Source organism: Dicentrarchus labrax, unplaced genomic scaffold (genome assembly GCF_905237075.1).
Source record: "Dicentrarchus labrax unplaced genomic scaffold, dlabrax2021, whole genome shotgun sequence".
Lineage (NCBI taxonomy): Eukaryota > Metazoa > Chordata > Actinopteri > Moronidae > Dicentrarchus > Dicentrarchus labrax.
The window spans coordinates 4,903,976-4,925,460 of record NW_026136711.1 but is presented as its reverse complement, the minus strand read 5'-3'; the positions used below and the strand labels follow the sequence as shown (position 1 = coordinate 4,925,460).

Genomic DNA, 21,485 nt, shown 5'->3' with positions numbered 1-21,485 from the left:
TTTTTCAGTTCTTGTCCCCTGTGTTGAAACATTAGTCATTAAAGGGATGAGATTGCTGAGAGCTGCACCCAGTCTCTTATTCTGTGCTGCTTGCACAACCATTCACACAACCATTCTGTTATTCCCATATACCAAATCCAAGATCCTGGAAATGAGGAGTTTTATATATTATATAAATACGTCATCATTGTGGAGTTTAAATTCATCACGTAATTCAAATTTATAGAACAGAATTTTTATCAGATCAACATATGCTTTGTTCATGCTTCACTCATCAGCTGTTTTTTGCCTGTGATATCTATATATATTTATTAATTCAAAGGTTCATTCAAGGATCTATTGTCAGAAATTGATTCTAATATTCCTAGGCATGTTTTCAATGTGGCCATGTTGAATTGCTATGTTTCTACAGTAGCCCAGGAGAGACAAAACAAACACTGGCTCTGGATAGCACTGTTCATGTTTTTTGCACAGCCACCATAGTAGGAGTGACTACACCGCTAGATGCCACTGAATGCTACACACTGCACTTTTGATGATGCTTTGAATTACCAGCTGAATATAAACACAGTTTTAAACTAAATTAACCAAAAACCAAACTTCTTCAATGCATCAGAGTTTTCTTCTTGCAAATGGCTTCACAAGAACAACAGTTCTGACCAAGAATTTAGTTTCAATATTTTTCAGTTTTTTGATGCTATCAGGTAAGCTGTGATTGAGGCCATAGGACTTACAGAATGTCTGCTGACAGTAAGATTTCATTCATGACCTTGGAAAAAGTAGTTTGAAAAATAAACTAAAGGTCCACTTACTTTTTTTTTACAGAGCTTACTACATTTTAAGACCATGAGATGCACTTAAAACATTTGAAAAAGCTTGTAAGTGAACCCCCAGTAAAAAATTATTAAGTCAGACCTTTTAGAAAGGGTGATATCCCACTTCACCAACTACCAGGATAAATAACTTGGCACTTGATTTCAAATTTTTGGTACCGTAGCATCTACTAAATAAATGTATCCCAAGGAAGAGAAGTTGTGTGCACTTTTGTATTATTGCATGTAGTTTTATGATATATTAATGCATTACACTAAAGCAACAGATGCAGAAATATGTGTACATGCAAACTAAACTGCAAACAATGCAAACTAGTGTGTAACATTTAGGAGGATTTTGGCAGAAATGAAATTCATAGCTATGTTTTCATTAGTGTATAGTCAACTGAAAAGAAGAATTGTTGTATTTAATGAGCCGTTTGTATCTTGGGAGGGAGCAATTCCTCTTCTATGAAGTCTGCCATGGTAAACCAACCATAGCACAGAATGGACAAACCAGGTTTTTTTTTTATGTTTCATTGCCACCACAGTTTCTCCTACATGCTAGGAGGGGATTGTGGGATGGATGGATAAACCCCTGTGCTAGCACATTATACAAACTGCTTCTTTACTTCTAAATAAATATTAAATATAGCTAAACTGTGGTTTACCCATACGCTCTGCTGTAAATGCTGTAAAGTCTTGTTGCTGCATCCCAAACATAAGCAAGGAACAGGTACAAAATGTTCAACAGAAACACAAGCCAGGCTGTACAAAACACAGCATTTGTTTTGTGTGTGTAGTGTGGACATACACAGGGTGTCTTTGTATGAACATGTATACTCAGTGTATTCTTGTCTTGTACTGGCAGAACACAGGGCTTGTCTTTTCCTCTGCCTGCCTCTCTCCTGACCTGCTCACAGCTGCTAATTGGTATCTAGGAGGCTGTGTCCGCCTCGTTCCAACATGGTTCACACCAGAAATGTAAAAAATAAAAAGGTCCCAACTACAGTATTTATTTTCAAAATGGTTTCAGCTGCATTCCCTCCCTAACCATGTCTCCTAGAGATGACATGTGTATATTACTAAACTGTTGTAGTTAAGGTGACAACATAATACCTGCCTTATGTTCAGAGACGTTTTCAAACACTACATTTATTATTTACCATGCTGGAGTTGTAAGATGGTGGTTGTGGTGGATGGCAGGTCTACAAAGTCAAGGACACAATATTATGTAAATGTTAATAAAAAATCCCAAGCCACTGTTTCTTTATTAAAACACACCATGATCTTTCCCTAAACAAAACCCAAAAAAAGATGAATAATGCAGAATTTAGAAAATAGATTAAATATGTTGTCTGTGAACATTTTGGTCATTATATTAGTTCATTCAACATTATACTTCCCCCAAAATGTATTTCCTTTTGTAAAATAGTTATGTATAAACATAATTTCTAGGTGACAGGGCTGTCATTAGGGTAGTTCTGTCACCTCTGACTGTAGGACCATAGCAGTAAATAGTTCAGTAACACTAAGCTCTTCCTGACATGCATGATGAATGTTAAGTGTTCATTTTTCTGATCAGTTTGGATTTAATTAGTTATTTAAAGCCCTTAAAGGGGGGTTTTCTTGACATGAATGACAGGTGAGCCCTGCTTGTGATTGAGTTGGCCAGGCGTATGGACGGGTCCTCAATCTAGCGGCACCAACGCTGATCACTACTACGTAGACTTCTGTCTTCAAATGGTGAAAGATGGCAGCAGTATCTAGGATATTTTGGCTTCATTTTTGTACAGTGGGTGAAAGTGGAGATACAACATCCGTCTTTTATATAATGACGGATCCAACACTGTCATATGACACACAACAGCCCTGAAACAACTGAATCAAGTGGAGTGCAACAACCAGAAACAGCCCTGCGACACTGCAACAAAGTTTCAATATATGCTAACCGAGACCCATCACTCAAAGGAAGAAGTTCCCTTTTTGGTATCATATGATAGTTAGTGTGCTATGTAGCACTGCACTCATGGGAGGATGCATCATAAAACCAATAGAGTAATAGTTAACATAATGTTACGTTAACAGAAGCATTCATTCTTTGTTAATAAAATAATGGTTGTCATAATGCGTTAGGGAACCCCACAGATGGATGATTTTACTGCTTGCATAGGACCTCGACACCTTCTTTTGGAAGCTTAGCTCCCACTGGCTCCCATGTAACGGGAACCCTGTTTGGTAGAGCTGTCATAGAGCTTTATTCTGTGTTTAAAGTGGTACTATAGTGATTAAGAATTGCACTACAATAAAGGATCTCACAAGAAGCCCAAGCTGAGATGACATCATCCAAGTTATTATCTCCTCTACAGCCACAGAATACATAATACAACTTTTTTTGGGCAGAGGGGTTCTCTTTATGATGAGTAAATTGACCTTTACGTGTACAATTGGTGCAGTGCCCCTGCTCCACAAGCCAGATGAACTATAGAATTCATGCTTCTGTTTTATTTTCTGGACCTGTTTGAATCAGCAATAAGCAATAAGAAATAAGGAATATATAAATATTTATGACATAAAATGTTATAAGAGCCTTTTACTCAATAAACAACAATGCATAAAAAAACAAATGTATAGTTAGTGCATTACTCTTCCTCTTCAATTCACTATTATTAAACCCAACATTTACTCTAGAAAACACTTCTCTTTGAGTTGACACAGAAAATTGTAGGTTAATATTGTAGTCATAATTGAGGAATAAAGCAAGGATAGTATCCTTTAACATGATGTATGGATAACAAATAAATACAGGAAGCACTTCATTGGACTATAAAAGGACTATCACTGTTATTTTAATGATGAATATTGTAATGTAGGCACTTAACAATGAGATGGAGGATAAAAGTATGAATATTTGTATGGATCATCTTAATGGAATATAGTCATGAATATATAAACATGTCTGAAAATGTGCAAAGAGAACAAATATTCACACTGATCTGTCCAGCCAAGAAAACCCTAGAAAACAGTCAGACAACAGCACGAACCAAACGCTGTCAAACACTGACAATAACAAGCTGTAATACACAGTGGACACTGGGAAAAGAGGTTGGAGCAGAATAAATCAGTTGTGTCTGGTAAGGAATACATTATTAGCAGGTGGAGTTTGGGAAGGCAATAATAATGGCCAATCAAAAAATGAATAAGCAAAAGGAGAACAACATTTTTTACATCCTTATTTTCATAATTTCTGCTCATCACTGCTATAGTTATTGTTATTGTTAGGAAGGCGAAAACAGACTTTGCCTAAGTGAATTGCCCACAGTTCATGGAGTTGTGATGTTAAGCACAGGATGTGATGTTTGACTACCTCACCCTACCTCTACCTGTCTGATGTGGGACAAGATGGGGTTTCTCTGCTTTAAATCTCCTCTAACCTGACTCTGACTGATTGACTTCTGGCCTGGTGCCACGATGTTGATGTAGCATGAAATTTGATCTGGAGTCTGCACGTGGTATTATATTTTGAAAATATATTGTATTCTCTATGCCCTTTCTGTGTCTGACTTCCTGCTAGTAGAATTTAATGGTAAGACTTTAAAATCAGGCAGTCGGTCACTTAAGTGCCTTGGCCATGAAGAAAGTAAAAAAGGTCATGTGAATGCTCTTACATGGGAATGTGAAGAAGAAGAAGAAGATATACTGTATTGATCCCCTAGGGGAAATTGTTCTTTTCATTCTTTTTATACACACACACACACAGGCTGAAATGCACACTTCATGCACTTGTGCACATGCAAAGGGGAGAGAGATGGTGGAGTGATGGGGCTGCAACGTTAACAGCGCCCTATGAGCAGGTTTTGGGGTTAGGTTGCCTTGCTCAAGGACACCTCAGCAGTTCACAGGAGGTGAAACTGGCACCTCTCCAGCTACACTGTAAACCCGCATAAGTTGATTGTACTTAAACCATTTGTGTCAAGTGATTGCCTCAAATGGTTTAAGTTATTGACAGTAGAGAAAATTAATTTGTTTAAGTATAGTCAACTTAAATGTACAATAGTCAGAATTTAAAATTCGTTACGTAAAAAGTTACGTACACTTAAATGGTTTAAGTAATCACAGTAGAAAAGTATAGTGGAGTCTACTTAAAAGTACAATAGTCAAAACTTAATATTATAAGTCAAATACACTTAAAATTCTAGTTTTATTAAAAATATGAATATATTACATTTTTAAATATTATATTTGGAATAAGAAAATTCCAATTAAATTATTCTTTTGTCAATGACTACACAATGCAGTACATTTTATTTATTTTATTTAGAGAGCAACAAATATGTATTAACAGTGATGCTGTGTGAAATACCAGATGCAAATCCAAAATAACAGTAAGACCTTGTTTTCATAAAATTATCAAAATGGGTCTTTGCCAACAATTACAACAGTATATTCTTACTTTTTGCAGCAGCTATTACCTTACAGTACCTTGCTATGATGCAGCAAAAAGAACATGTGTATTGAATTAGGAAACGATTTCCTTCCAAATACAATCACGGCTTAGTTTTTAAATATTTTGCTTTGTGAACAATTTTCAAGTATGAAAAAAAAACCAACACTGACCATGTAGGAAAAACTGTATGCTTTGTTTGCCACACAACAAAGCAGGTATTAAGAACAGTAACATTAGGAACAACTATGCAGTGAGGACCAGAGTTGGTAAAAAAAAAAAAAAAACCTGCAACTTTCCAAAATGTGTGCTCTGTAGAATAATTTCAGTAAAACAAGCAACACTAGACACATCTAGTACAAGAAGAATCACATTCAAAATGAGCAACTGCGAGAATATTTGCTCCAGTCAGTGCAATGTATTTGTGCAACAATCCAGACACGGACATTAAGAATTGTGTCATGAGCATAAATGTGTCTTACATTGCAAGATCATTCTTCAGCTTTTGAACCTTGGGAGGTAGCTCACTTCGACCCAAATGTAGCTTCACCTGAATGAAGGCAAATGTGTTTTTTAAGCACTTCAGGTACTGCAGGTGGAGTGCGTAGGTAAAGCCAAACAAGAGGCACATCGGCTGAGGTAGGTTGGTGAGTGCTTCCATTACAAGGCTGCCCTGGATGATCCCCATGAGGGGTTAAGTTGTGGCGATGCTGGGCCTGCTGGGCCTGCTGGGCTGGTGTCCTCATGTCCTCATAGGAGAGGATTCCTACGGGAATGTCGACAGAGTCTCCCTCATTAAAGAGACTATAGTGCGAGAAACAAGACAAAAGGAGGATATTCAGGTTAACAGCAATTTGTCTACAATCAGCTGTGTGGTCTTCATAAATATTATGATTTGCATAATTCACAGTGGTTTTATTTTAGATAATGTTGTGTACACAAGCTATTAGAGGCATTTTTTGTGTGTTCATGTATAGGTGTCTGAGTGCATTGAGAGACTTGAATGTATACATACATTCCTGATGCAAGCAAGGAAAGGGCTCAGTTCTTGCATAAGTCCCATGTTTTAGCCTATAATGTTTAAAAAGCTGTGCTCTGTTCTCACAGATGGCAGGGCAGTACTTGCATTTCCAAGGCATTTTAATATGGCTTTAAACAAAAACAGTAGGGCAAATGAGGCTAATGTTAAAAGTGGGCATTGACATTTTTTCAAAACTACATCGAATAATTTGAATTTTACACTTCTGTTGCAAAACTGTATGTAGAAAACACACAAGTAGAGAGAGCTACTCAAAAATCACAATTGTCACAATTGCAATTGTCCAACGCTTAAAATGTACCTATAAAGCCCTATTCGCACAGGACTAGTATTACCTGGGGACCTCATGTGATTTAGTAATTACCCCAGCATGTCTGTGTTTTGTGTGGCGCATTCGCACGGGATAAGCAAAGTCTGTGTTTTAACTCAAATTTATTGACATTATCCCCCGGATATGATGTCAAGGCTCTGCGTAACCTATGCGTAACAGTCTTTTACTGATCTGACGTTACCTTTGCTGGTACTGTTGGGCCCGCGGAGCACCGTGCACTCCTCTATGCTGCCGAACGGCTCGAACATCTTTCTCACATCAGTGTCCATCTGCTGTTTTCCCAGCATGCCCACAAATATCAAAATGCTGTCAAAACTTTAATTTATAATTCCCCCCCCCCCTTATTCTAGACCGGGAAAAAGGGAGGAAAAGGGGGCGCCAAAAAAAAAAAAAAAAAAAAAACCACCCCAAATCAAAAAGATGAAGATTTGCACTGGACTAATATTATCACAACCCGTGTTTGAAAAAGGTAATTGCGGTGATTACTTACAAATACGGCAGCCAGATTCCACTGGATTAATATCTCAGACCGCAATAACAATACAGAGGTCCCCAGGTAATCTAGTCCCGGAATACTTAAGTCAACCCAAACACACACATCAAATGTACACGTTTCAAATAGAAATGTCCAGCAGTTTCTAATACTTGAATAGAGAAAACAACTCACCTCATTCAGGCAGAAATGGTATTCTCTTTACGACAGGCAAATGTCCTTTAAAAGCGCCCAAACTTGCTAAAAACAGAAAAATGCAAGCATGTATTGTCCAAGGAGCATGCAAAGTGCAAAGACCTTAAATTCCTCTGTGTAAACTGGCGTGTAAAATGGCGCAACTTCCTCTGTAGCTGCCAACGGACAAGCACAGACTTGTCTTGAGTTTTGAGCCAATCACAACAGGGCAGCACTGTGGCCTGAGGTAAAACTTGATAGTTTAAGTGTGTTAAACAACTGATTGTCTCATACACTCTTCATATACTCATACTGTTTAAGTAATGCAATAAAACTAATCTTTAAAAGTGGTATTTACTCAAACTGTTTGCACAGCATGAACTTTCGGGTTAACAGTGTACCAGTCCACACTCCATATTTTGTGGTCTGTGGGACTTTAACCGGCGACTCTCCGGTTCCCAGGCCAAGTCCCTACTCACTGAGCTACTGCTGCAAGGCAAGAGCGGGACACAGTCACACCCTACAATGAGTAATAGGATTTATAGTGAATTCACTTCTGGATTTTGCTAGATCTGAGCTGGGGAATAATATATTTGATGACTCTTTTGACTTAGGAATGTATTCAATTCAATTCAATTTTATTTGTATAGCGCCAATTCATAACAGAAGTTATCTCAGGACACTTTTCAAATAGAGCAGGTCTAGACCGAACTCTTTAAAACATTAATTACAGAGACCCAACAGTACCACCATGAGCAAGCACTTGGCGACAAGGGCAAGGAAAAACTGCCTGTTAAAAGGCAGAAACCTAGGACAGATCCTCCGGCTCTAGGTGGGTGGTCGTCTGTCTCGACCAGTTGGGGTGAGAGAGAGAGAGAGTGTATGTGCCCTGAATGCTATGCATAATATAGAAATGTACAATTGTCCTTATAGATGAAAGCGGAAATGAAATAGCAGAAATGTTTTATTTCTTGGGTAAAAATCTTATTTAGGTTCATTAATTTTCTTGGAACTGAAGTGTGACCAACATTGTAGGCAGCGGATGCTCGGCGCAGGAGACACAAGTGGACTCGGGACAGCCAGGCTGGATCGGATCTGCTGATTCAGTTAACATACAAACCAGGGCTGAGACGTTATCCCACTGAACCTAGATGTAATGTCAGTGAAATGTAAATGCTCAGGACATAGAGCCACTTCAGTCTCCATTGCTCTACATAAACACTGTCAGAACTTTAAACTGCAGCTGTTAGAGGAGCTGGAAAGGCACAGAATGGGACTGCTGCTTGTATGCTTAGGGACTGAAGTGGGGGTGTGTCTAGATCTATTTATTACTTCTTATGTTGAATGATTCCTCATGATTTGGTGACCTTTTTCGCCTTCTGTTAACTGAAGCCTGAAACTAAATAAATGTTTTTTACTGAAGCTTATTTGGCCTATTGACAATATATATATATTTGAATCATACAAAGAACATGTGTATTATTTTTTTTTCTTTTTCTTTTCAGACACAAATCTTAATTACAAGCTTTTTTTATTTTACCTTGTGTTAGGCAAAAATAGTTTTGTCAATGAAAATACAGCTTACAATAGCCAAGTTTTTGAGAATTATTATTTTTTTATAATTATTAGCATTGCAACATCCATGTGATTATCATTAAAGGCAGGTTGCATATATAAGAACACACTAAATATCTCAATTCCCACTCCCCCAGTATATCATAAAATTACATTTAAATATTTTGGTTTGATTAAATAATCAAAACAATGTTAATGGCATTGTGCTTGGCATAAATTTCAATTGCATCATGAAATGCTGCACAAGAAGTTAGCGTAGATGCTTCTAGCATCAGTTATAGCAGAATGAAGAGAATTTCTTAATTGAAAGAAGCGCAAAGAACAGCGCTGCAGGCTTTTCTCCATGAAAAATATGTTTTTGCTTTTTGATTTATATGGCTTGTTGATCTGATTGATTTAGGTTCGACCTTTATAGAAGGTGATAGAGAGATGGTTCAATCATAATCACCTTCTAAGTATTTTAGTGCCGAGGTGCTCTTGCAGCTCACCTGGTAGTGCTTGTGCCCCATGTTCCAATTTATTTATGGTTTATTTGATAAGGACAAATACACTAAACAGACTGAAAACAGCTATCCAATGGAAGTATCATATCATATCAGTGTTCATTGTGGATGCTAATTGACGACACCGGTCCCTAGTGGGGCTTTTATGAATATAAGATGTTAAAACAGGATGGTAAAAACTAAATTCAAAATAACAAACAAGAAAAACAACAAAACACATAAAACACAAAATTACAGATGACCCATTTAAACATTAAAGACAAGCTTTACGTAGAGAAAATCAATAAAATGTGCAAAGCTTAGCACCTCGTATTTACCTAAAATGCAGCAATAATTGCCTGGGTGTAAAGACTATGGATTTAACTGCAGACTGGTTGACCTGGGACCAGGTAGTAAAAGCATAGCACATATGATCCCAATCATTGAATTGAACACCAAGGCACAATCAAATGTGAGAGGGAAAAGATTAGTCTTTAGACTCCCACATTCAGGTGTCATGGCTGCTGACAATATAGACATTTTTAATTTCCAACTAAACATTTGTCAGAAAATTGCATAGCAAGTACAGATTTTTGAACAACAGCATTTCAAGTGTCCTATCACGTCGCTGGAATGATTGGATTTTAGTGTCTGTCGCATTTAAATGGAATCTTCTCGACTACAGCAGCCCTGATATCTAAACATCTCTGCAAGCTGCGAGTTCCCTTTTGTTTACTTTGCTGTGCATGGCAAAATATTAAAGTTAAGTCTGTGGAGTACAAGTATTCTTGGGCTCATTAGTGACGGAACAGCTTTATTTACTGACAATATAGGCAGGCAGTAATGTACCACTCCTCCTCCTTCAGGAGGATGATGGCTCTACTTCCGCTGTGATTAACATCCCCTCTTTCCCCATCAAACCTCTCCCAGCTACTGCAAACATCGTCAAAACGTGGCCCCAGGGCCCCACGTCAGGGCAATTCCAGTTCCCAGCTTGGCTATTTTTCTTCCTCAGTTCTTTTTTCCTCTGTGTGTGTGCCTTCACCTGTATCTCTCTGTTTCTGCTCCCCTGTAGCAGTCTGAGGAGGATTATGTGTAGTCATAAACAATAAAGTTGATTTCTTTTTCTACTGCCTTTCCCACTCCAGCTCCAGCACTGAGTAAATCTCGACACTTCAATTGAATCGTTTATCTAAAAATGTGAGTGTGTGTGTGTATGTGTGTCCCCTGGGGTTGTGTTAGTGGAGTTGCCACTAGGCCATATTGATCAGAGGTAATGAGGACAATGAAGACAGACCAGGCAGCACTCACACACACTGACACATATGTTCATGGTGCAAGCATGTATTTGTACACAAACACACACACACACACACACACACAGAAATGCCACAGGAAGGTGAATGGGAGAGTAATTGACTGAGACAATACAAATCATTTGTGGCTGTAGAAGAACATCAAGATTGATGGCTGCTGGGGGTTCCCTTGTGAACCAGGTCCTAGTTTTGAGACGTGAGGACAGTTCACGAAGCAAGGAGACAATGGGGTCAAATAACGAGAAGGAGATGAGAGTGTGCAAAAATGACAGCAGATGGAGAGAAAGCCCCGATCAATGGTGATGGGGGGAGCTATAAAGGGCAGGCTGTTCTAGCCAAACCACTCCCTCCCCTCTTTGTTTCAAGTTGATTAACCCTGTCATACATTATGTATCCTGTACTGGAAGTGAAAATGACTTTTGCTATGGGGAGATGTGTAAGAACACGGTGCCGGGCCCTGCCACTCAGATTGCTCTCCTGCGGGAACATCCGTTATCAAGTAATCCTTTTTACCCCAGAAATTGTACTGAATTTTTTGACACGTCAGCTTTCAGGGTTGCAATGCATGCATTATGTGTCTCGATGAATAATATCATACTTCCATTCTTATATTTTAATATAATTTCTGTGAATACGGGATTGTGAGAATAGTCCCGATACGGCATTCAGGGATGTAGGATTTTATAAAACATTGTGTGAGTAAAGCTGAGGTGTGAAGTCCATTTGCTCAAAAACTGAAATACAATTTTGAGATACTGAGACTAGTTCTTTCATGTTATAAGATATAATATGTTGACTCTTACTTTGCAGAATATTTTAGAAGCAAAACATATGCTGTGCTTGTAAAATACATTATGTATTGTTAAGAGTTTAAAGTGTAACTAAACCCCTGAATTCTGCTAGCTAAAGCAAATGTAAAAAATGCAGCAGAGATTCATATAGGGGGTGTGGCCTTGTGGCTGCACAGTTTGTGACACCAGAGGTAACACTGACCAGAGTGACAGACTGACTATCGTAGCACCGTGTAGGAAGAGTACAGCTGCAATGAATCAGGACTAACAGAGCTAAACCAGCCATGAGCAGCTGCTGTCAGACTTTCCCTGACTCTGCTGGAAACAAAGAGTTTGCTGGAGCTTCAACAGTCACCAGAAGCACATTCACTGCCGTTTGTAAAAGTTTGGTACATGTGTCTTAGAGCGTTTTCACACCTAAAGGTCCGGACCAAGGTCCGCAACAAATTTCGTGTTTAATTACATTGTATACGTTTGATCCCGTTATTTTTGGTTTCACATAGTAATTTTGCTAGCGCACTAAAGAACTTTCCATGACATACCTATACCATACCTACGGCGTGTCGTCACCACGTACGTGTGTTCCCCGCCTTGATTGGTGAGTAGATGGGCGTGTGTCTGACATTGGCGTGTTGTCATTTTGAATGAATGAGTAAATCCCGATTGCGTTATTATGGTATTACTACCAGCAGCAACAACGTCAGCAACAACTGCAAGCACAATACTCGCGAGAAATGTACGTTCTCGTAGTGCAAAATACGTACCCTCTCTCTCTTTCATCCGCTCAGAAAATGTTTTGTAAATGTCGGCATTTTTGTGAGTGTTTTTTTCAAATTGAAATTAAACATGTAATCTCCTCCTCTCCCCACGTACTTCCACGACTCATTTTAGCTTGTTCTGGCGGGGGTTTTCTTCCATTTTTTTTTCCTTCTTCTTCTATGGTACGTATGCCTAACTTCCTGTAATTGGTCCAAAAGTCCGAACCATCCAAAAAGTGTTTTCAAACTGTAAACGAACCGAACCATGGTTCAGTTTGATCCGGACCGAGACCACCTCTTTAGTTCGGACCAAATTTTGGTCTTTTGATCCGGACAGTGGTCCGTGGCACCTTTCTCACCTACAATTTTGGTTTGGACCAAACTGAAAAGTCCGAAGGTTCGGACCAAATGAGGTATGTGTGAAAACACCCTTAATGTTAGGTAAGGTAGCGGATCAAAGAGAGGGGGAGTGTCAGGCTATGGCTACATAGTACACCACAGTCTGCCACTAAGGTCAATCAGCAACACTAGTAAATGCCCATATACAGAGATTTTTAGTATGGTTTAGTTACTCTTTAATTTAGGCTACAGGGTGTAGAGTAGGTGGAAATGTACACAAGTATTAATAGTTTTACTTGATGTGAGTACTTTTTTCCATCTCTGCCTCAAAGGGTTCTCTCTCATCCCTGCAACATTTTGCTGTGTGGTTAGATAAGGGGTTCCTCTCCTTGAGATGAGTTATTGAGGATATTGAGGGACTGAATGCTCCTTTAGACTGACTGGTGGAGAGTCTTGGATAACTTGCCAGTTTTTCAATTACATTTGATACATGTGAATATACACGGTATGTTTCTGTTTCTAACTTATTTCGTTGCCACAGAAAACATTAGTCTTGGGATCAGGAGGATCAGGACTATGGACTGATTTTTGTCTGAGTAGAAGCTGAATTTGAATAATTTAGAACTGAATCTGAATTGCTCAACTTGAATAATTGCATTAAAAAACTGAATTTGAATTGCATAATTTGAATTTGTATTGTTAAACTTGAATAACTGTATTGAAAATCTGAATAGCATAATTTGAATTTGAATTTATTAGTTTGAAACTGAATTTGAGCCTCACTAAAAATGAACGATCAACGAGTGCAGATGCACAGAGCTCCTTTTTGGCTAAGCAGCACGTTTGTTTTGATCATTTCCTGGACCTGTAGACATTGGCTAGCGAAAAACATGCTTAAAGGAGACATATTAAAACAGTACAGTTGGTTACTTAGCAGTTTTTAAACCACATAAACAATTTACTTTATTAGATGAGTAATTGCTTCAGTTATGTTGACATAAAGTATAGATAAAGTATTCCAGGTAGCCTCATTATGGTAAGTTTCCATGGTCTCAGTAAACTAATGTGTATAAAGAATATAACAGATGGAAGGTTACAGTAATCATTATAATATTACTCTGATTACTTTGGTACATTTACTGGCTGTTTATTCACTAGAAACAACTGATTGACTAATGTTAATAATATTATGTAATGTATAATATGTTTAACTTCACTGGGCTGTGTAGACTGTAGGTCACTGCTCACTGCTGTACCTGTAAAGACAAGCATAAAACACAGTGTTGGTTCTCATAGTTAAGGTATAAACACTAATATTATGTGATAGATAGAGGTTTTTATAGCAGTATTTACCTGAGGAAAACGTCACAGAAAGCTGTAATCCTGATTGTTGATGTTGTTCATTTCTCTGTGATTTCAGGTCAGACTCCCGCTCTAAGATGTCCGGTGGTGAAGTTTTTGGTTTAGAAGCAGTTATTGAATTAATATTGACGGTAGAAATGCAGCTAAACTCAGTAGCAGTGAGGAGCTACCTGCTGGCAACGCTGAGGCGGAAGTGGGAGGGGCCGGAGCTAAAACCGCTAATTTCAGACAGGGGCTGAAAAGAGGTGCTCAGCTATAGGCAGTATGAGTACAATAATGTGTTTTTTTGAAAATTAAAACATCTAAACCTATTGTAAGAGAGCCACAAAATACAATTATGAACCTGAAAAGGGGAATAATATGACTCCCTTAAGCATATTTTTCGCTAGCCAAATGTCTTTAGGTCCAGGAAATGGTCAAAACAAAAAGGAGCTCTGTGCATCTGCACTCGATTGCTCGTACTGAACACCTTGACCCATCCGTGACCTTAAAAGTGTAATCTTGTGGTTTGAAATTGAAAATGGTTTTGAATTTAGAGAACTGCAGTTGAATTGAGAGAACTGAATTTGAATTGAGAGAACTGAATTAGAAAGAACATAAAAAGTTGAATTTTTAGTGAGGCTCAAACTCAGTTTCAAACTAATTAATATAAATTCAAATTATGCTATTGAGATTCAGTTTTTCAATACAGTTATTCAAGTTTAACAACACAAATTCAAATTATGCAATTCAAAAATTCAGTTTTTTAATGCAATTATTCAAGTTGAGCAATTCAGATTCAGTTCTAAATGATTCAAATTCAGTTTCTACTGACACAAAAATCAGCCCATACAGGACTGTGTTCACACTGCATTGCAAAAGGCGTGAATCATATTTTAAGTACTCTTAATCATAGTAACATCTAAATTAATTGTTACAAATGTGTTTTTATCCAATCATTAATATAACTTTTTTCAAATTAATTGGTTGCCAATTATTAACCAACCAAGTACCCCTGGTTGGGAATCATTAATGTAATATATGAAAATGCAGGTAACCATAGAAACACATTACCAGTTAACTCATCAAACAAACTATGGCTTTCACTGACTACAAAAAACTACAGAAATTTGAATGCAGCCCGTATTTGTTCCTTTGCTATATCACCATGGTGATAATAATCTCTGAGAGTTCATCATAAAGAGAATTACATTTACTATGACCTCATCCATTGTATTCTCTTATCCTCATATCACACATTATGCATTATAGTAAACATTTCTGTGACTGAATCTTGTGACTGATTGATCCATCAGTTTTAGATGAATAAAGGCAACAGTACTTTTCGTCCTCTAAGCATTTTGTTACCCTCTAGTAGTCTGCTTTGTGGCTTACCCAACCAATTAACCATTTAAGTCCAATGGGAGTGCAGGAAGTTTCACACTTGCAGTTGAAAATATTTTGTTTTGTAAGAATGACCACTATCTTTACCTTATGCCATATCTTCATAACATTGCACTCTACACCCCTAAAAAGTTGAAACCTTTGTGATTTGCACAGAAATGCAAGAATTAATTTGCTGGCATACAGAAAATTACAGCTCCTATGAAAATATACAAGTAACGCAGTGCATATAGTATCCCGACTTGCCTTCTTCCGTATGCACAGTATTCACCAACACTCTCTGCTAATGTCACTTTTTCTAACTTTTGGTCCTCTCCAGCCTGCCATTATTACATATATGTCTGAATTAACAGTGATATTGAAACAAAAATATTAGATGATTTACATTGTCATTAAAACATTTACATAATCCGTTGCCCCATCCATTTACCACAACAGACACACATACATATTAAAGCTGCAGCAGGTGCTTTTCTTACATGTGCTGAACTTTTCACTGTGTCCTGACAGTAGTACGCCCTGGGATGGGCAGGTGGATGCTTGGATCTGGTTTTGGCTTATCTTTGTTTACTGTTGAGTAACGCAATAATCCAAGGCTGCTGTTTTTTTTTTTTTTTAAATTAATAGTATTACAAATTAGTTTTCTTACTTCTGGAACAAAACATTGAAATTCTGGTTTCCCTTTAGCTGCTTTTTATCTTATACAGACCTTTTCCTTACGTGACATACACAGTACTGTGTCATCTGTAAAAATGACACTAGTAAAGTCACTAACTATGTAAATATTTATGCACATTAATGCACTGGACTCTTTAGACACGCTTTACTTTCTGTATCTGAGCAGCATCTGAACACACCTTGACAGTGTAACATGCAGTGTAGTGAGTCAAGTCAAAGCCATCCTTCTCATTTCCATGAGGCTTTTGAAGACATGAGCCTGGTGTCGAATCTGATCCTCTTGTCCTCACCCACCGAGCACAAAAGCCTCTATCTATCTCCTATCAGTGTTCTTAATACAGCAGATAAATCCACCTCCTCTCTGTGATCTCTCCTACCTCTCACCTGCTTCATCTGTAATCCTGCTCCACATGGAACTGTTTGTGTGTGTGTGTGTGTGTGTGTGTGTGTGTGTGTCACATTCGCAATCACGTAGGAGCCTTAGCTAGCATGCTAGGCGCTTATGGTCTAGATACCATCTTTAATACCTGCCAGGCGTCGTCATCTGCTCTCACATCTGATAGTTCCCACTGGGCCGATGGACAGCTCAGCCTTAAATTATTAATGACTCCTTCCCTCTGCAACAGCACTGGTAATATATAAGCATGGCTGTTAAAATAACATGTGACAGCCAATGAGAGGGAGATGTCACATTGACTTGGTGCTAACAACAGTGGTGTGAGCCTTCATCAGCTTCCACGGTCTCAGAAGTGTCAGGTCTCTGAGGGTATAGAAGCTGTTCATGGAAAAAGAGCAGGCTCATTACTAAAATCAGGGAATAGGCTACTTTTTATCAATTTAATTATGTTGCAGTGACATATAAGAACTTTTGTTTAATGGACAGAGACCATTGAAGAGAGACAAGAAATGTGGGAAGAGAAGGATGGGATGATGTGCAGCTAATATCAAATCTGCAATTTACAGTCTCAAAATTCTATGTAGGTTACTTTAACTTTTAATATTGAAATATTCAAATCAAAGGGGACACATACGAAGGCGTGAATGCAAGCACTGACCCCGCCAACCAGCAAGTTGTATAATAACACTCCACACAATGACCACAGAAACCGACTATTTAAAATATAATGCAGTTTATTTAACTACTAAAGAAATCAAAGATTGGCGAATAGGAATGCCTGGATATAGTGTGTGTATGTATGTGTATGTGTGCAAGAGGGGGAGGGGTCAGGAGAGGTAGGCGAGACACACCCACGCTAGGGGAGGTGTGTATCCAGGTGACGGCCTAGATGGAGGAGGAGGTAACGTTACAGTGATGACGAGGTCTCACTGATGACACTACACTGCCTTCCCAGAACGGCGGTCAGTTTGAATGGAATGTGAGATTTACGATACATGTCTGCTTGCTGGGGTACCGTTATGTGGTCCCCAAAGTGGCTGGCAAATCCGTACACATGTATAGGTGTGTGTGTGAGAGAGAGAGAGAGAGAGAGAGAAAAGGAAAAGAAAAAGTCAGAAATAACGCGTGCACCAGAGCCGAGGTTCTGACCCGTACCCGAGAATATCGAGCTGAGTTATAGCCACTACACCACAATGAGATCAGACTCTGATGAGACAATCTCAGGTGTGTGTCTTTTAACTAGCGGGTATACAGTTCAATACTCTCAGACATGTGGCAGTCTGCGCTCAGCGGGACCCGCCACACTCTCAGTGAACAGCTGTGTCGGCGGCGCAACACTTGAACATGAAAATCCAATACGATATATGTAAATGTAAGGACTCGGCGGTCCGTTTCTTAGTTATATAGTAATGTGAGGATTCAGGTACAATTTATTATGGTGATGATTACACAAATAATACTAATAATAGTAACACAACTAAAACTGTCTCTGCCCAGACGTTTAAAATGCCCTTACGTTGCGTGGAGATGAATTGATGCTGATTCAGCTTGGTCCTCATGCTATATAGCGGAGGCTGTGGTCTGGTCCCAGACTAACGGTGGGCTGGTCCCGCGTTTGGCAGTGTACAGGAACAGTGAGGTGGATTTATGTGAAGAAACACCGATCAGTGATCGGTGTTTCTCCTTACGGAAAATCTTCGTCCTTCTGCTGGTAACTTAAAGAGAGAACAGCGGCTGCGGGATCCCGGATTAAATGACGATCGTTAAAAAAAGGAGGGAAAAGGTGTAACAGTCTGGCTCGTCCAGCGAGTTTAAAGACAAATGGCACACTTTATGAAAAATAAAAAGGGGTTTTGAAAAGATAAAGAGGATGCTCTCTAGTGCTACGAGAACAGTACCTAAACGGACGTTAATCTCGAGCGAGAAGCGGGCAGGAGAGAGTCTCTCGGGCTTTTATACCTGGGATGGGAGGGCTGGGGTCCGAGGGAGTCTGACCAATGAAAGGCCGGTGTGTGTTTGGGCGTTTATGGCCTTATGCCGCACCTTGGCCCCCCCACTGAGGGGTCTGTGATTTGGCGGGCCTTTCTCTTTTATGACTTTCAGTCACCACAACAGGCTTTATGACTTACACCAAGGCCTCTGACGATTCCCTTTGTTTGAGCACATGGCCAGGCCCAACACTGAATATCAGTTAAACGTGTATAAGAATTTACAATGGCTTGCCAAAAATGCCATGTCTAGAGCCAGTGTTTGGTTTGTCTCTTCTGGGCTACTAGAAACATAGTGGACTCCATTGAAGAGGACTCTTGAGTATTTTGCACTTGCACTTCCATCACGTTATATGGAGGGTGCTAGTAGTAGTAGTAGTAGTAGTAGTAGTATTCATTTATTATGGACATTATGTAGTTCTGGATGGATTTTGTGCTTGTATTGATAGTAAGGGAGGATCAGTCCCAACATTGGACTACTGCAGTAAAATAACAATTCAATACACAGAACACACACTACCATATTTCCTCAGATAGCGGCAGCTGCCTTTATTTACCTCAAATACAGAAGGTATTTCTAATTTCACCAAACAAAAAAGTATTTTTAGTCTTATTTTGTATGAAGCTGCCTTGCTTTCTGACCCGTTAAATGTTTGTGTATACTGTATATACACTTCCATTTCAAATTAAAAGACCTAGAGTTTCAGTGATTAGAATCAATTAATTTAAAAAATAATTCTGGATCCATACAAAAAAAAAAGATATAACAATCAGACATGAGCTTTTTGATGGAAGTTCTTTAAAACATTCTCAGTACCTCAAGAGTAGACACAAATCTTAATAATATACAATTAATATACATGTAAAAGCAGTATGGTACGTGATGAACAGGAATCAAGAGTTATTTTTCTCTCTGGTCCAGTTCAGGGTGGATGGCCTCGCTACACTGATCTTATTTTCTACTGTAAACAGGAGAAAAACCTGCCAGACTTTCATTAGCACTGTGAGTGCTATTCATTTAGGTTTGGGTGGCAGCTGACAGACAGAGCACTGCATTCAGGGAGGGTATTAAGACCGTCCATGCACACACACGTGCACAGTTGAACAGAGCTTTCCCTCCCGACAGCTTTATCAATATTCCCTCTCATCAGAGCGCTCGGTCAGCGAACGTCACTGAAGGGCCACTGCTGCACGGCTAACTGCCTCATTAAAAAGTTTGGAGGGGCACGGGGGGCAGCTGACGAAGCCCCAGAAGGGGCCCGAGGTTGGTGGAGCTTGGAGTCCCCGAAGCGGGAGCCTCCGGAGATCAACTCTCATCGGAAACTCTGACCCCAGCCGCTGACCCTGTCTATTTACACCTCGTTCAGACAGACAAGAGGAGGAATACTGCGCTCTCTCTATTGGTCTCCATCTGTCTCTCTTCCTCCACCTCTCTCTCTCCTGCTATATCTTCTCTGCTGTGAGTCACCTAGCTCGCTGAAAGGAGAATGAGACAGTACAGAACGGAGAACAGATAATGACTTATAAGTTAGGAAAACAGATGAGATGAAGACAAGACACGTCAACAGTGTCCATTTTCTACAGAATCATTAACATAAAAACTGTTTACTTGAAGATGTGAATTTTACTGATGACCCATCCCAGGCAGACACACAGCTGGCCACGAGGGAGAGGAATAAAACAGAGAGGAAACATTCTGTGTAATGCAAAACAATAATGCTGAGCTATCCTCGATCAAGGAAATTGAATTCTAAAGTGCCGATTGTGGCGAAGAATTGTTTGCTTTTTATTGTGTACCTTAGGGACAGACACTGGAAACACTGCAAGCACAGTCATAAACAAGCCATAATCATAATGTGAATCTCTCTTCGCATTCTTTCTGTCTTTATGGTGAAGACACTGTAAGCACTCAGTCCTGCTGCCCTCAAAAGAGCCATTTTGAAGGCAAAACAACAGGCCAGTCGAGTAGAAAAGTAACAAAAATATGATTCAGAGGGGATAAGGTGGTAGGTACGGAAGCAATGAAGAAAAAAAAACTGGTGGAATGTAGGAAAAATAAAAAGAGGACACCATGGATTTATAAAGTTAGTACAAGAGCAATAGAAAGAGAGAGATAAAGAGAGGAAGTTAGCGGACAGCTTGCTTCCCCTCCCTCCCCAGCTCTGCTGGCTGAGTGTTTAACAGATGGAGGATGACAGCGGATGCTTAATGAGGTTTCAGGCACACAGGCAGTAACCTGCATCGCCAGGAAAAGAAACACATGGGTAACTATTCCTCAACACTTGGAGAGTCCCTCCTACTGAGATGCGCACATTTGATATTACCTCACACCGGCCTGGGCCACTGTTTCCCACACTTCCCAAGGGGCTGCTTCCCAGCAAATAATAAGCTGTGGTATATATGACTAATTCAGAGGAGTAACTTTTAGGGCGGTGTTTTAACGCTGCAATCGCCGGGTACAGTGCTGGGTCTTTTGTGCATGGAAAGTGAAGGTGTTTGCAAGTGCTTAAGTTGTGTCGTTTATAAACCTCAGCAGTGCAATTTGTAAAAGCAATTTGTTACCTCAGATACTCATGTTTTCACGCCTCTTTGTAATTTAGCAACAAGAGGTAGTATCTAAAAAGCACGATGTGGCAGGCAGCAATTCAGCCATAAATCTGACCTGAGGACACCAGAATGAATGGGCTGGTAGTAAAACATAAATTTAACCAAGATTGACTTTTGCCAGTAGAATAATTTGTCCGATGCTATAATCACATTAATATACCGTTCAGTGCTGGGTTAGTGGGTGGTGCATGATGAAAGTGGCTCACAAAATGGAGGGACAGCTTTTCCAAGTGTTTTTATGCATAATGTATGCATTTTTTTCCCTCTTCTGTGCAGGTAGCGCCACTCTTCAGGAGGCCTGAGATGTGACTTCTCTTAAGTATTTGTATGAAAGTGTTAGAGTAAATGTGAATATGGGTGTGAATGTTAGCTCATGTTGCAGTTTAAATGATAGGATGGTAGAACATAGTGATGGGAATTCCGATTCTTTTTAGTGAGCCAGATCATTTGGATCAGCTCACCAAGAAGAGCCGGCTCTTTCTGCTCCCAAACGGCTCTTCATTTTACCACTTATAC

The 21,485-nt window shown here is 39.3% G+C and overlaps 1 protein-coding gene and 2 long non-coding RNA genes across 9 annotated transcripts in view; 1 reads left to right on the top strand and 2 right to left on the bottom strand.

Moving 5' to 3' along the window:
* Positions 1-21,485, top strand: part of fhit (fragile histidine triad diadenosine triphosphatase) — a 432,233-nt gene that overhangs the window by 212,443 nt on the left and 198,305 nt on the right. The gene's annotated exons all lie outside the window — the stretch shown is intronic.
* Positions 5,111-7,449, bottom strand: LOC127371884 (uncharacterized). Its single transcript, XR_007886467.1, has 3 exons — positions 7,294-7,449; positions 6,808-6,898; positions 5,111-6,060 (listed from the first exon to the last, which is right to left on the bottom strand). It is a non-coding gene; the product is annotated as an uncharacterized LOC127371884 (long non-coding RNA).
* Positions 7,915-21,485, bottom strand: part of LOC127371893 (uncharacterized) — a 107,164-nt gene continuing 93,593 nt past the window's right edge. Inside the window, exon 2 of the long non-coding RNA XR_007886477.1 lies at positions 7,915-8,101. This is a non-coding gene — a long non-coding RNA (uncharacterized LOC127371893). The remainder of the gene's footprint in view (positions 8,102-21,485) is intronic.